Source organism: Chlorocebus sabaeus, chromosome 24 (genome assembly GCF_047675955.1).
Source record: "Chlorocebus sabaeus isolate Y175 chromosome 24, mChlSab1.0.hap1, whole genome shotgun sequence".
Taxonomy (NCBI): Eukaryota; Metazoa; Chordata; class Mammalia; order Primates; family Cercopithecidae; genus Chlorocebus; species Chlorocebus sabaeus.
Genome location: NC_132927.1, coordinates 82,464,602 through 82,481,446, shown reverse-complemented (window position 1 = coordinate 82,481,446; position 16,845 = coordinate 82,464,602). Strand labels below are relative to the sequence as shown.

General features: G+C 42.2%; 1 pseudogene; it reads left to right on the top strand.

Annotated features, from left to right (window-relative positions):
• The first annotated feature begins 9,112 nt into the window (after positions 1-9,112).
• Positions 9,113-13,347, top strand: LOC140710012 (immunoglobulin heavy variable 3-23-like; annotated as a pseudogene).
• The last annotated feature ends 3,498 nt before the right edge of the window (positions 13,348-16,845 follow it).

Below are 16,845 nucleotides of genomic sequence, written 5' to 3'. Positions count from 1 at the left end.
ACTATTTTGAATGCTTTTCTACCAATAACTCAGCATATGAATGTGTTGAGTTTATTTTCCTTTCTTCTGTTGTTTATGGAGATGAAACATCACTTTAAGGGCTTCTGTCCTCCACTTTGGTGGCTTCTGGGGTTCTGACCCTCAGTCTATTTCTCCACCTTCCCTTCTTCTGTTCACACCTTTTATATTCCTCAGTTTCCGCTCAAGGAATCGGCAAGGTCATTTACTTTGTCACATCCATGTCTGGTGAATCAGTTCACTTCTCTTCATGATCACTGAAGCCAACCAAGTATGGGTAGGTAACAGTTCTTAGAATATGCTCATCTACCTACAGACTCCCTGCTCTCCTCACCATTTTCCAGGGTCCTGCAGACAGCACCCCATTCCATCCCCCCTTCCCTACGTATCAAACAGTGGGCTCTGCAGCTCCTGCTGCCCCTTGTGTGCTCAACCCTGGGGCTCACTAGGGCTTGGATGATAAAGCCCAAATCCCTATTGTGTTTGCACACTTTCTGACCACCCTTTAGCAAGCTGCCATTGTGAGTGAATCCTGGGAACCCTGGGCTGACTTTAGTTCTATATTTGTGGATATTCTCTAGCATCCAGGAATATTGTCAAATAAACAACATATAGAGTTTATGTTAAAAATTCATGTAAAACAATTGCAGAATAAAAAAACATTATTTAAATTTGAAAAAGTTTTCTTTTAAATTTAATACTTAATATTTTAATTTAATTTAATATTTAAATGTAATTTAAATTGGAAAAAGCTGACAATTTTTTAAAAATGCAATGTTATTTCAACAAATTGTGTAATAAAATTTTAATAGAGATGTTTGCCTTATTGATTACTACATTTATTTATAATGTATAATGTATTATTACATGTATTTAAAAAGTATGCTGCTAGCAAAAATGAGAAACAAGCCATAATATATAAGGTATACCATTGTATATTTTAGTGATGCCTTTTCCAATAATGGCAGTGACAGTAAGTTTTACTAAAACGTACACTTACATATATTTCTTAATTTATATTGGAATAAACAGACATTCATAGAAGAATACTATTTTGGACTAAAACCACAAACTATAAATACAAACAAATTCAAATCAATTAATTAATTAGAATAATTTAGAAACAAACGTATGTTGCTTGCTTTGGTGTTCAGAAATGTGTTCACTTTTGCCCCTGCACATATATTTCATCACTGTGTGTGTTTGTATTTGTGTGTGACTATAAACTTTTAAAATACATTAACTTATATAGTCATAGAAATCTAAGTTTTTCCTCTTTTCACGTTCATTAAAAATTAACAGAAAATTCACAAATAAAAAAAATCCTATGCCAGGTGCAGTGGCTCAGGCCTGTACTTTCAGCACTTTGGGAGGGTGAAGTGAGTGTATCACCTGAGGTCAGGAGTTCGAGACCAGCCTGGCCAACATGGTGAAACCCCATCTCTAGTGAAAATATAAAAATTAGCCAGTTGTGGTGGCAGCTGCCTGTAATCCTAGCTACTGGGGAGGCTGAGGCAGGAGAATTGCTTGAACCTGGAGGCAGAGTTTTCAGTGAGCCAAGATCGTGCCGCTGCACTTCAGTCTGGGCAACAAGAACAAAATGCTGTTTAAAAAAAATATATATTCTGGAGAGCATTTGAAACGCCTGTGGTGTATTCAGGTGTCCTAGTAATCGTCATCATCATCATCATCATCATCATCTAGCTAAAATGTTTTTAAACCTTTGTTTTTGGTTCAGGGATACATGTGCAGGGTTTGGTATACAGTTAAATTGTGAGTTATGTGGGCTTGATATACAGATTGTTTTGCCACTAAGGTAATAATTGTAGTGCCTAATGGGTAGTTTTTCAGTTCTCACCCTTTTCCCACCCCCCACAATCGAGTAGGCCCCAGTCTGTGTTGTTTTCTTCTTTAAGTCAATATGATTACATCCCACTTATAAGTGAGAACAAGTGGTAGTTTTCTGTTACTGTGTTAGTTTGCTTAGGATAATGACCTTCAGATCCATCTACGCTGCTGCAAAGGTCATGTTCTTATTCTTGTTATGACTGTGTTGTATTTCATGCTCAAACACACAGAAATCAATGTGTTGGGAAAAAGCCAAGTGTTGGGAAAGAAGCTGAGGCAGGGCTTGCATATCTGCCATAATGTCCAGGGCCCAGGGCACAAAACCCCTCGTGGCCTTTGGAATGTGTCTAGTCTTGCTGGCTCCTTGCTTCCAGCCCTCCCAGGCTCCTAGGTCAATTGTATTCCCATTATCTCAACTAGCAGAACATGTTTCATATAAATGCTAAACCATCACAGCTGTAGATCGTGTTCTTGCCCTTTCGACACCTACATTCTCACCACCTGTTTCTCTGTTTGATCAACAATAAATAGTCTGGGCTTCCAGAGCTTGGGGCCTTCACAGGCTCCACACTTGAAATGGCTCCCTCGTCAAACTTTCTCTCAAACTGTCTTTTTCTCTATTCCTTTGACTCCGCCGGACTTTGTCACCCCCGTGACCTTGTGTTGGGTCTGATTACCCCAACATTCCTGGTGCCAAATGTGGGGCGTCAAAGACCCTGGTGAAGAAACGCCAGAACATGTAAAAGTGGAGGATGCATTGTCAGAGGAAACCCGATCATGATTAGAAGAATCTTGGAGGGAAAGCTGAGAGCTCAGCAGAACCAGGGTAACAATGGGACAGAGTGAAAGCAAACATTCTGCTTATTTAAATTTCTTAAAACAGTTATTATGAAGAGGGGAAGTGAAAGTTAGTACTCAGAATATGTTATCACTCTTTAGAAAAGCAGTTTTTGTCCATGGTTCCTGGAACAAGGGATTATGGAGTTGGATGAATGGGAGAGAATTGGCAGAGATTTTTAAAAAGCATGTAAAGATAGAGCAAAATTCTACTGTTTGGTCAAGGTGGGCGCTAATAAAGGCAACTCTTGAGCCATTTCAAACAAATGAGGCAGATTAAGATGAGGAAAAGGACGAGTGTGCAAAACTAACTTCAGACTCTGAATGTGAAGAATAGAAACCAGAGGAAAATGAAGATACATGTTTTAAAAAACTTGTATTTAAAAAAAATACATGTTTTACTAGCCCATCGGCTCCACCTGCTGAATTAAGTGAATGGCCACCCCTCTCTCTCCCTTTAATGGGTGAGAAAATGTATCAGCTACAAAACTTCTCCTGTAGTTACAACATGAAAACCTGGAGCAATTGGTGGTGTTGTACAAAATTCCATTCAAAAGGCTAGAGCCAACAGAGACCTTGAAGTTTGGCAATTCTAATTACTCTAATTGAACCACCTTTCCATTCAAGCTGTTAAAGGTATTCAAGCAGGTCATTAGTCAATATGGACCGAACTCTCCTTTTGTGCAAACTTTGTTAAAAAAGATGTGGCTCTTGATAATAGGTTAATACCACATGATTGCGATACTTTGACAAAATCTGTTCTCACTCCATCTCATCCAGTTTAAAACCTGTTGTGCTGATGAAGCTCAAACTCAGGCAAGGGAAAATACACAAACACAGCCACCTGTGCTGGTTTCCTTTGAACAGTTAATGGGAATCGGCCCTAATAGGGGTCGATTAGAAAATCAAGCAGTAATGGAGAATATTGTCATTGTTCAGCTGCACTCTGTGTGCTTATGGGCATGGGAAAGGACAAATTTTACAGGGGAAAAATATTCTTTCAAGTCTGTCCAACAAGGACCTAAAGTACCATATATTGATTTTTATTGCTCAGCTCCAAGATGCTGTGTATAAAGTCGTAACTGATAAAACATCTCAAGATGTTGTAACACAGCTTCTTGCATACCATAATGCTAATGCAGAATGTCAAACTGCTATTAGACACCTCAGAGGAAAGGCTCATATTGCTGAATATATTAAGGCTTGCAATGGCATTGGAGGTAACTTACATAAGGCTACTCTTTTAGCTCAGGCTATAACTGGATTAAGAGAAAAAATATGCCCCATTTCTCAGGCTCTTACTTTGTGGGCAATTTGGACACACAAGGAATGTAGAAAAGGAAGTCAAAAGGCAAGAACAGGCCGGGCGCGGTGGCTCAAGCCTGTAATCTCAGCACTTTGGGAGGCCGAGACGGGTGGATCACGAGGTCAGGAGATCGAGACCATCCTGGCAAACACGGTGAAACCCCGTCTCTACTAAAAAATCCAAAAAACTAGCCGGGCGAGGTGGCGGGCACCTGTAGTTCCAGCTACTCAGGAGGCTGAGGCAGGAGAATGGTGTAAACCCGGGAGGCGGAGCTTGCAGTGAGCTGCGATCCGGCCACTGCAGTCCAGCCTGGGGGACAGAGCGAGACTCCATCTCAAAAAAAAAAAAAAAAAAAGCCATAACTGATAAAACAGCTCAAGATGTTGTAATACAGCTGCTTGCATATGATAATGCTAATACGGAGTGTCAAACTGCTATTAGAACCCTGAGAGGGAAGGTTCATTTTGCTGAATATATTAAGGCTTGCAATGGCATTGGAGGTAACTTACATGAGACTACTCTTTTGCTCGGGCTATAGCTGGATTAAGAGTCAGAAAAAATATGCCCCTTTTCTCAGGCTCTTACTTTAATTGTGGGAAATTTGGACACACAAGGAATGTAGAAAAGGAAGTCAAAAGGCAAGAACTACTACCATCAAACAACTGAAAAGCCCCAGTGTACGCTCCCGTTGTGAAAAGGCCATCTTGGGCAAGTCAGTGTCATTCTAAATTTAGCAAGGATGGACAACCTCTTTCAGGAAATGGGAAGGAGGGGCCCACCTGGAGCCCCTCAACAAACCGAGGCGTACCTGGCACAGCCAGAGCCCTTACAAATGTACAACAACTGTCCCCCACCACAGCAGACAGTGCTATCATAGACCTTTGCAGCACAATTCCCATCTCCTTGTTTCCTGGAGAACCACCAAAAAAGGTCTCTATGGGAGTTAGGGGACCCCTTACCCTCCAGAACAGTTGATCTATTACTTGAAAGATCTAGAGGGGTCACTGTGCATATGGGAGTAATTTTTTATGATTACATTGGAAAAATTCAATTAGTTATTAGTTCCTCAGCTCTGATCTTCCTCCCCAGAAGAAACAATTCCTCAGTTGTTGCTGTTACCTTACATAAAACTGTGAAGCAGCACAGTGAAAAGAAAAGGAGGCTTTGGTAGTACTAATCCAACAGGAAAGGCTGTATATTGAGTAAATCAAGTGTCTGACAAAAGACCTATTTTTACAGTAGACCTGCTGTTGGATGCTTACAGATTGACACACAGGCCTGGTTGGTTGTAGTCCCTGGAAAAAATAAATTATGGGCTGCCTTGCATACGGCAAATAAAGTCATCTTGAAGTTTCAGTTTCATGATTAACCTGCCTCTCCTAGAGAAAAACAGATTTAATGAGCACACAGGCATGACATGGGCTGTGTGGGTGGCAAGCCACCCAGGTGCCGAGGCAAGAGCCCAAGCCCATGAGCTGTCCCAGTATAATAAAATATATCAAATAACAAGAGTTATACTAGATATAGATCACAGATATGATTATATATAAGTATCATTAATCATTAGTTTGTCGTAATTACTCTTTATTCCAATATTATAATAGTCTTCACTCTACAATCATAACCTAGGCAAAACCAGGCCATACAGAGATAGGAACTGAAGGGACATGGTGAGAAGTGACCAGAAGACAAGGGTGTAATCCTTCTGTTATGCCCAGACAGGGCCACCAGAGGGCTCCCTGGTCTAGTGGTAACCCCAGTGTCTGGGAAGATGCCCATTACTTAAGTAGACGATGATCTAGTGGTAGCATCAGTGCCAAGGAAAAGCACCCGCTACTTAGACTGGGAAAGGGAGTCTCCCTTACCTCGGGGAAGTTTAGAGAAGATTCTACTCCACCACCTCTTGTGGAGGGCCTATCATCACTCAAGCCCGCCCACAGTTATCCAGAGGCCTGTCTCCCTGTGATGCTGTGCTTCAGCGGTCACGCTCCTGGTCCGCTTTCATGTTCCACCCTGTACACCTGGCTCTGCCTTCTAGATAGCAGTAGCAAAATTAGTGAAAGTACTAAAAGCCTCTGATATGCAGAAATATAGCATAAGCTGTCTCTCTCTCTCTCTCTCTCTCTCTCTCTCTCTCTCTCTCTCTCTCTCTCTCTCTCTCTCTCTCTCCCCTCTCCCCTCCTCGGCTTCCAAACAGGGAAGGGGCCCCCTGTCCAGTGGACACATGACCCACATGACCTTACCTATAATTGGAGATGGCTCACACTCCTTACCCTGCCCCCTTGTCTTGTATCCAATAAATAGCAGTGTAGCCTGCCATAGGGGCCACTACTGGTCTGTGTCTTGGTGGTAGTGGCCCCCAGGCCCAGCTGTCTTGTCTTTTATCTCTTTGTCTTGTGTCTTTATTTCTATGATCTCTCATCTCCGCACACAGGGAGAAAAACAGACCCTGTAGGGCTGGCCCCTACAGGGCTGAATGTGTTCATTGTGGTGTTTGTGGCTTTTATGATTGGAATGTTCAACCTCTACTCCTACTGCATTGGTGGAAAACCAAATGAAGCCTTCACAGTAGTTTGAGAGTTTTAAGGCACTGTTCTGGGCTATCTTTGGGCTTTCTGAAGTGAAATCAGTAGTCATCAACTATAGCCACAAGTTCATTTGAAAACATTGGTTATGTTCTTTATGAAGTCAATAATGTTACAATGGCCTTTGTTTTGCTAAATATGTTAATTGCCATGATCAATAGTTCATTCCAGGACATTGAGGATAATGCTGATGGGGAGTTGAAGTTTGCAGGGGCCGGGGTCTGGTTTTCCTGATTTGGGGAGGGGAGAGCACTTCCCGTTCCCTTCAATCTGGTGCCGGGTCCGGGGTCCCTGTTTTGTCTTTTGCTGAAGCTTAAAGGGTGGATTTATGAGCTCTAACCAGGGTTATCAGTAAGGTTTCCAGGAAGATGTAGAGATAAGTAAGGAAAGACAGGAACTTGCAGGAACTAACAGGTACCACAGGGACAGATAGGGATAGAAGACTAGCAATATAAGGTCAGTGACCTTAAGGTACAAAAGTAAAGACTAGCAATATAAGGTCAGTGCCCTAAAGAGGTACAAGAGACTAGCAAAGACTAGCAGAGATTTGTAGGGACAGACAAGAACATTCTGAATTATGGAAATTAGCTATGGCTCTCAAAGTCCAATCAAAATCTGAGAAGGCAAATATAAAAGGAATAGAGGGGAAGGGAGGTAAGGATAAAAATGGTCTTTTCTCTCCAACAGGACCTTTTGGTCTTTTAATTAAACTTAATCAAAGGGTGGATACATTGGTGTCTGCAGTCTTGGCTGATGCACAAACATTCCATTCTTTAATCTTAATGCTGCAGGCCTTAGAAAAAGGTATGGTCACATACCAAGAGCTGGGAGAAAGGGAAGATAATTATATGGGGAAGAGGATTTGCTTGTATCTCTCCAGGTGACCATCAGGTGCCTTTGTGGGTGCCCACCAAATATCTGAAGATCTATTATGAACCACAGCATCTAGTGGACCCACCTGTATAGTGCAAATTGAAGGTTTGAGAAGCTTCAATTTGCTTTCTCTGTGCCTTCTTTTAGAAAGGGCCTGTTTCTCATTATCAATGGCTTCCTGGCTATAGCCACAGAAGTTTTTGCATCTGTTTTCCTAGATTTACTAATGTGGGGTTGAGGGTATGCTTGTGTTTTTGCGGGAGATGAATGAGCAGTTTGGGTGCCCTCAAATGTGTACAACCATGGAATGGGAGACTGGGATCTATGGGTCCCTCCAACCACGGATCAGTTCCCCCAGTAAGAGCTTTTACAGGTTCCCCCAGTAAGAGCCATGAGCCAGTTGAATTTGAATGTGAAGATGGAACGAGGACCAACTGGAGTCACACTGACATCAACCCCCATAACATGGGCACAGATCAAGAAAACCACACAGGAAACTGAGAAACTGCTGGAGCGCCAGGGTTTTACCTTTGCTGGGATTCAGAGATACAGTAGATACTTAACAGACCAATGCTTTCTGACTGAGCTCCTCACTACACTGAATACAAGAAATCCTAATTGCCAGGAATATCATTGTCCGTATTCAGCATGAAGTTACAGAAGACGGTCCTTCATCCTTCTGCAACCCCTAGGATGAAGGGTCCTCTTATAAAAGGGAAAGGGGAGATATGTGGGAAGCATTCAAACCAGAGCGACTCCATTTTGAATAAGGGATACGAAAAATGAAGCTGGATCACCAACCGGCAATTAAGGGCTGCACAGCCTGCAATTGCCTCGCTCAGTTAAAAGAGGCCACCTTTTATGCTAGTAATAATGATAGCTGTGGCGGTTTTACAAAAAAGAGAAGTGGGCATTTTGGGAAAAAGCTGTGTTGGGAAAAGCTTGAGGCAGCAGTTGCGTATCTGACATAATGTCCAGGGCTCAGGGCATTAAAAACCCTTGTAGCCTTTGGAAGGTGTCTAGACTTGCTGACTCCTTGCTTCCAGTCCTCCCAGGCTCCTAGATCAATTGTATTCCCATTATCTCAAGTAGCAGAACATGTTCCATATAAATGCTAAACATCACAGCTGTAGATCGTGTGCTTGCCCTTTTGACCCCTACATTCTCACCACCTGTTTCTTTGTTTGATCACCAAGAAATAGTCTGGGCTTCCAGAGCTCGGGGCCTTCACAGCCTCCACCCTCGCGATTGCCCCCGGTCAAACTTTCTCAAATTGTCTTTTTCTCATTCCTTTGACTCCGCTGGACTTTGTCACCCCCACGACCTGGTGTTGGGCCTGATCACCCCAACATCAGTGATTGTGATTCATCACAAACCGAAGGAAAAAAAATGCAATCTTATCGATCAATATTATTTTCTGTGTAAATCTCCCCCAGGAAATCTTTTCTGTGCTCTTGGTCCTCCTCTCTCCACAGGCATGCCAACCCAGAGCTTGCTGTACAGTAGGAGACATGAAAATAGGACCCTCACTTAGCTGATGAAAACCAGCCCAGCCCTGACTCTGCAGCTCTGGGAGGGATGCCCCAGCCCTGGAATACCAAGGTGCTTCCACTCAGTGATCAGCACTGAACTTTGAAAACATGCCATGGAGTTGGGGCTGCACTGGGTTTTGCTGTTCTAAAAGGTGACTCAAGAAGAACTAGAAATATTGAGTGTGAGTGGAGGCGACTGAAAGAACAGTGCAGATGTGTGGCAGTTTCTAACAGAATGTCTGTGTCCGCTGGTGTTCAATGTGAAGTGCAGCTGGTGTAGTCTGGGGGAGGCTTGGCACATCCTGGGGGTCCTCAATACTCTCCTGTGCAGCTTCTGGATTCACCTTCAGTAGCTATGGCATGCACTAGGTGCGCCAAGTTCCAGGGAAGGGATTGGAATGGGTCTCACATTAATCCTACTGGTGGAGGCACATACTACCCAGACTCCGTGAAAGGCCGATTCACCATCTCCAGAGAAAACACCAAGAACTCACTGTATCTGCAAATAAACAGTTTGAAAGCTAACGACACAGCTGTCTATTACAGTGCGAGAGATCCAATGAGGAAAAGTCGGTGTGAGCCCAGACACAAACCTCCTCATAGGAACGCTGCCAGGAAATCAGCTGCAGGGGACACTCAGGACCCACTGATCAGAGTCAACCCCAGAGGCAAGTGCACATGGAAGTTAGGGGCTGGTTTCCTTTCAGGATGTGAGACTTCATCTTCTTCTGGCACTTTCACTAAAGAATCTAACTTTAGAATTATGTGCCTACCACTGTCATTTCTCTCTCTCTCGGTGTGTGTGTGTGTATGTGTGTGTGTATATATATACGGACATATTTTTCCATGCACAACATGTAGATTGACACTTACAGAGAAGAAAAATTATCAACCATTGTCAACAAGATCAGAGTCCTGAAAAATCTTACGGGTTCTGGCGAGCCTTCTCCAATCAGACTCAGAAGAGGACCCTCAGTGAGATTCCCTGATTTGAATCCTATTTATAGATTGTGATCATAGCCAAGGGAGAGACTGCACCAGAGTCAATGTCACATAAAAAAAAGTCACAGCTTCTGTATGTGAACCTTCTCTTGACAATGAAATACAAAATTCGGCATCAGCACTGGCTTAATTTTTTTTTTTTTTTTTTTTTTTTTTGCTTTCCACATTATTTTTAGGTGGTGGTGTTGTTTCTTTTGCTATGTCCATTTTCTTTTAGATGTGACTTTCACTTTTCCATTTCCTTTTTCTGCTTCCTGATGAAGATGTAATCCTTGTTGTCTAAATTCCAGTGCTCAAGTCCTTTCCTGGGAGCTGGGGTGGGTCTCAGGCTATGGCTCCTATTGCCACATGAAGAGAGGCTGATGGGACTTTCTTTCCTTCTCATAACTCAGGGTCCTGCACAGTGTTGTGTGGAGACACATCTGAGATGAATGTGGCCATTAGTGATGAAGGTGATGAAATGTGGATGTGGACTTGATCCTGTGCTGTGCAAACTGTCATAGTCACTTTTCTCACCATAGTGTTAGACTGTGAAAGTTGTGAGAATCCAAATGGAACAATTTGTGTTAAAACGCTGGGAAATGGAGCTGGGAAGGCCATGAGGGAGGGTTCTCGCACACATGTCTTCCCTAACAAGAACTGTCATAGATTCTGCAAAACCACAACCTTGCACAAAGGCCAGCACAACCTTAAAATAATTACTTCTCCAAGTACATCTGCCCAGCACTGCCTGTCCAATATTAGGCTGATGCCACCCCTGTTATTGGTCATATTCTCACAGGTTAATTTTCTCAAAACCGCATATGTAACCCTCCTCGTTTTTCCTTTAAAACACTTGCCTCATTTACCCACCCAAATGTGCCCTTGCACATTCCCATTGCCATGCTTATTCTCAAGTAAATATAATTTTATTTTAGAGTTTTTTTCTGACTGATATTCAGGCTTAACAATCTGCAGACGGACATGCCAATTTCTCTGAGATATAGGGGATAATAATTATGAGAGGTGTCTAGGGATGTTCATTATTCATAAGACCGACTGTAAGCAAATGCAGGCTGGAAGACTCAGCTGAACCTGCTGAAACACCATGGCATTTTACCTTCTCCTATTCTGCGCTGATTGGAATCAGACCCAACCAGAATATCAATGCCAAGCTACCTAAGCTAGAGCCAACTGATTACAGCCTTAATAGCAACAATGGGGTTTTCATTTCTGCTTGGCTTTGTATTGTTGCCTTGTTCCATCCTCTAGAGGATCTATTTCAGCCATTTGGATATTGGTTTTAGAGGCTTGCCCCTGAAGTTTAATTGCTTACTTCTGTAGTGATGATAAGGGAGGTCGGTCTCGATGTGTTTAGAAGTGGGGGCTCTCATTCTCTCCCAGATAGACACGTGGGTGCAGGACGATTTATGTGACTGTCCATTTTCTAGGGGACAGATATTCAAGAGAATAGGAAGGCTCTTCAGTATTTGGTCCCTGAGAATTTTACTCTGGAGCACATTCACCACTCTTGACTTCAAGCAATCCAAAATAAATTTGAAGCCTTATGTTGTAGTAGACTATATTTCATATGGCAGGCTCTGCCTCAGGTAATCTCATACCCTGACTTTGTTACTCTCTGCAAGAACTTGTCTCTCCCTAAATTTCAGATTTGTTGTTTGTGTTAAAACTTCTATTATCTGAAGTGTTAAAGACAATTTTCCAAATTTTATATTTTTATCTGTTATTGTTGATGTTGTTGTAAAATACAAAAAAAAAAATTCTTATCTATGTACAACTCCAAGCTGAGTAGCAGATATTTTTGATAAAACCCAGAGTAATAGAAGATTCCACATATTAATTAGCTGCTTAATAGGAAAAATGATTACATTGAATTCATTCACTGGAATACTACACTTCATTTTTAACAATAAATATCTCATATACATAACAACAAGGTAAATAAGCACTTATGCTGAGTAAAATAAGGCAAATAACTATTTACAAAATTCTTCCATTTCTATAAATTCTGGAAAATAAAAACTCATCTACAATAATCTAATGAAGGTCAGTTGTTGCCTGAGGAAGTGGTAGAAGAAGGGAAAGGGAAAGGAGGAGGAAATGTCAAACAGGACAAAAAATTGAGGGGACTCACTTGTCTACCTTATTAATAGTGGTGAAAGTTATGTGATATTCATCAATTGGATAATTTAAATATGTGAAGTTAATATCTCTCAAATCTGATAAAATTTATTAAAAGTAAACAAATTAAAAAATTAGACAAAGAAGAACTCATAGAAAATGCATAACAGTATGTTAAATGCCAGTGATACCTGAAAATTTATCTGCATGAACCTTAGTTCTCTCCATAATTTAAGGTGAATGCTAGAGTGTAACCGAATCACAATGTTCTCATTACAGTCAGTGAGTTTTGCAAACCACACTAGACATGTCCAGCTCTGTCCTGGTTCAGGGAGCACAGTGATGAGCACAGGCTCAGATACCGGAACTCACTCATCTCAGACATGAGCACTTAGACACAGACATAGGCACTCTGTGAGCTGGTTTACTTTCACATCTGTGAACGGAAAAAACCTTGAGTGTCACAGACATAATTTACACACACATTTAGTGCTAAGTGTTTATCACTGCACAATTTCCTAATACGAGAGCATATTTTCCAAATACCATCAGTCACCAAACTCCTGCAGGACACCATCAGCTTCTCTGGGCAATGCCTTCTCTGGTGTCCCACCCCAGACTGTTTTATTTAGTAGGAGGTATGCAAAGGACCCTCCTTCTCAAGTGAAAACCAGTGCAGGCCTCACCCTGCAGTTCTGAGAGAGGAGCCTCAGCACTGGAATTCTAAGGTTTTTCCACTTGGTGATTAGCACTGAACACAGAGGACTCACCATGGGGTTGGAGCTGAGCTGGGAGTTACTTGTTACTATTTTAAAAGTGAATTCAGGGTGAACTAGAGATTTTGAGTGTGACTGGATAAAAGTTAAAGTGAAAATATGTGCCAGTTTAGGACCAGGATGCCTCTGTGTTTTCAGTTGTCTAGTGTGAGGTGCAGTTGCTGGAGTCTGCGGGAGACTTGGAACAGCCTGGGGGGTCCCTGAGACTCTCCTGTGCAGTATCTGGATTCACTTTCGGTAGCAACTGGATGTACTCGGTCTGCCAGGCTCCAGGGAAAGGACTTGAGTGGGTCTCATGTGTTAGTAGTGATTGGAGTAGCACACGCTACACACATTCTGTGAAGTTCTGATTCACCATCCCCAGAAACAATGCCAAGAACACCCTCTATCTGGAAATGAACAGTCTGAGAGCTGAGGACACGACCATGTATTACTGTGCCAGACAGTGAGGGGAAGTCAGGGTGAGCCCAGACACAAACCTCTGTGCTGAAACACATGGAGGAAATCGGCTACAGGGGGCGCTCAGGTCCCACTGATCAGATTCAACCCCAGAGGCAGATGCAGATAGAGAGTAGGAGCTGGTTTACTTATAGTGTTTGGAACTTCTTTCTCCATCTGACGGTTTCCCAGAGAACCTCACTAATTTAGAGTCCTGTGCCTACCTAACAAATCTCCAAATATACACCTTGTAAAAACAAATCTCCAAATATACACCTTGTAAAAAGTTGTAATATAAAGGCCTCGTCTCACAGGCACAAAATGCAAATCACCACTTCCAGGCATGAGACGTCTTCAACCATAGTCGCCAGGATCAGAGACATGAGGAAGCTCAGTGGTGCCTGGTGGGTCTTCTCCAGTCAGACTCAGGACAGGAAACTAAGTTTAATTCCCTGATTAGAAAAGGCTTTGGAGATTCTGATTCCAGCCAAGAGAGAGGCTGGGCCAGAGTTAGTGTTATATAGATCCTTCCAGGTTTCACGTCTGACTCTTCTCCTGATATTAAAGTATGCAAAGCTGTATCAACACTCATCTCTTGCACCTTTTGCTATCAATCCATTTTCTTTCTTTTTAGTTCTCACTTTTTCAGTTTTTTTCTGCTTCATGAAAAAGATGTGGTCAATATGGTCTATATTCCAGGGCTCAAGTTTTTTTGCTGGAGCTCAGGTGGACTCAGGCTGTGGCTCCTGCAGCCGCACAGGAGAGGATGATGGGACTTTCTTCTTTCCCTAGTGCTTGGGACCCTCCACTGTGTTGCTGGAAGAGTCATCTGGAAGTTTAGGTGGCCCAGGGGGACTGAAGGGCATAAGCTTGTTTGGTCAGAATGAGATGTGGATGCGGAATTGATTCTGTGTTGTGCAAACCAGAAGAGCTTTTGAATATTGTCAGAATCTAACAATTACAGGTTTTGCATTTAAACATTTAAAGCATTTAGAATTAATTTTTGTGTTTATTCTAACCTAAAATTCTTAGCTCTTTCTATGAAAATCCAGTTTTCATAGCTCGCTCTTTGGAAGAAAATATAATTTAGCCATTGTATATCGATGGTTCTCACACTGAATATCAGGTGGCCATCAACATGTGGTTTATATCTAAGCTTTCTGTATGCATTTATGCCACTGCCATTCTGATTTATTACTCTGTTTGTAATAAATGATGAGGCCTGGAAGTGAAATGCCTAAAGCTTTATTATTACCTTGTTACAGATAATAGACCCAAATATTCTAACCTTTTACTATTGAGTATAATAGCTGTGACTTTTCTTAATGACTTTTCTTATGTTCAAGTTGTTTTCTTGTCTAATTTGTCCAGAGTTTTTATAATGAAACCCTGAATTTTTTCAAAATGTTTTTCTATATCTGATGAAATGTTAGTGAGATTTTTTTTTTGTGTTTTAATGTGGTGTACCAAATTGATTTGAAGATGTTGAATCATCTGTGCATCTTAGAATAAATTTGAGTTGGTCATGGTGTATGGTCTTCTAAAAAAACTTTAGAATTTGTTTACTATTTTGGGGTTGGTTAATTTATGTTTACTGATGATATGGATCTAATAGTTTTCTTTTTTTTCTGGTGCCTTTGACTATTACTGGTAATACTGTAATGGTAGCCTCAAAAAAAGTTTGGAAGGGTGACTCCTCACCAATTCTTGAAAGAGAGAAGGGTTGGCATTACTTCTTTGAATGTTAAGGTTCATTTTATTATGTAACATATAACCTATCACAGAGAATGTTCAATGTGTGCTTGAGAAGTATGTGTGTATTACATGGTTTTGGTTGGAAGGTTCTATAAATGCCTTTCAGGTAAATTTGTTCAATAGTGTTGTTCAAGTTCAGAGGCTTAAGAATTTTCTTTCTGTATTTGCTACACATGATTGTGATGAGGTATTAAGGTCCTCTCTCATTTTTGTATCATTTTTCTATTTCTCCCTTTATGTCTCTTAAAGTTTGCTTAGTCATATTTTTATTCACAGGTATAAAAAATAATAATTGCTAAGTGAGTTTCATGGCACAGTCACATTATAAGTCATCCTATTTTCCCAAATGCTCCCGTTGTCACTAAACTCCTCCAGGAGCCTCACGTCTGCTCTGGGCACTGCCTTCTCCTCAGGCATCCCACATCAGATCTTGCAATTGGAGGAGGAGGCATAAAAACTAGGCCCTCCCTCTCCTGGTGAAAACAAGCCCAGACCTGGTCCTGTAGCTCTGGGAGAAGAGCCACAGCCCTGGGATTCCCAGGGGTTTCCATTTGGTAACCAGCACTGAACACAGAGGACTCCCTATGGGGTTTGAACCAAGCTGATTTTTTCTTGATGGTATTTTAAAAGGATACTCATAGAGAACTACAGTGAGTGGATATGAGTGAGAGAAACAGTGGATATGTTTGGCAGTTTCTGACCAGGATGTGTATGTATTTTCAGGGGTTCAGTGTGAGGTGCAGCTGATTGAGTCCATAGAGGACCTGAGACAACCTGGGAAGTTCCTGAGACTCTCCTGTGTAGCCTCCAGATTCGCCTGCAGTAGCTTCTGAATTAGCCGAGTTCACCATTCTCCAGGGAAGGGGCTGGAGTGAGTAATAGGTATAAAATATGATGGAAGTCAGATATACGATGCAGACTCTGTGAAGGGCAGATTCTCCATCTCCAAAGACAACGCTAAGAACTCGCTGTATCTGCAAATGAACAGTCAGATAGCTGAGGACATGGCCATGTAAGGCTGTACATAAGGTCCCAAGTGAGGAAACATCCATGTGAGTCCAGACACAAAATTTCCTGCAAAAAGGAGTCTGGGCTGAAGGGGACACTCAGCACTCACAAAACAGGTGCAGCCCCAGGGCAGGTGCAGATGGAAGGAGGGCAAGGGCTGCTTTCCTTCAGGGTCTGTGGTTTCCTCTGCTTTGACATTTCCCATCTGAGCCTCTGTACATTTCTGTTTTGTGCCCACTGTGAGGTCCCTGGATTAGAAAACTAATTTAAAAGAGGAAACATTCTCATATGTCCCAAAAACAGGTGTAAGTATTGGAGGCAGAAAAATGCACAGGCAGTCGGTTGAGTCTGTAGACACTGTCACCCCACAATGCAAGACTCACAAGTAGTGCTGGAGAGGGGTGGGAGTTTGATGGAGCTTGAATAATGACCCTGTGGTCCAAGCTAAGACCACGAAGGCCATTGGTACCTCGCTGAAGACAGTTTTCCATCAGGGATCTCCCACGTGTCCCAGCAGCAGCCATGCCTTAGTGTCTCCACTGAGCACCATCATTGTCTGGGAGGGGCTCCCAGGACGGGTGTCTTTGGCGCACACCAGGTGACGGGTGTTAGAGTGCAGTCCAGTAGCTGGCGGCCTGGTCTAGTGGGTTCCCTGATGTTGCAGGGATTGGAGGTGCATTCTCAGGGCCAGCAGACTGTTTGTGGATTTTTATATAAAAACCATGATTTTACTTCATTTTCTCACA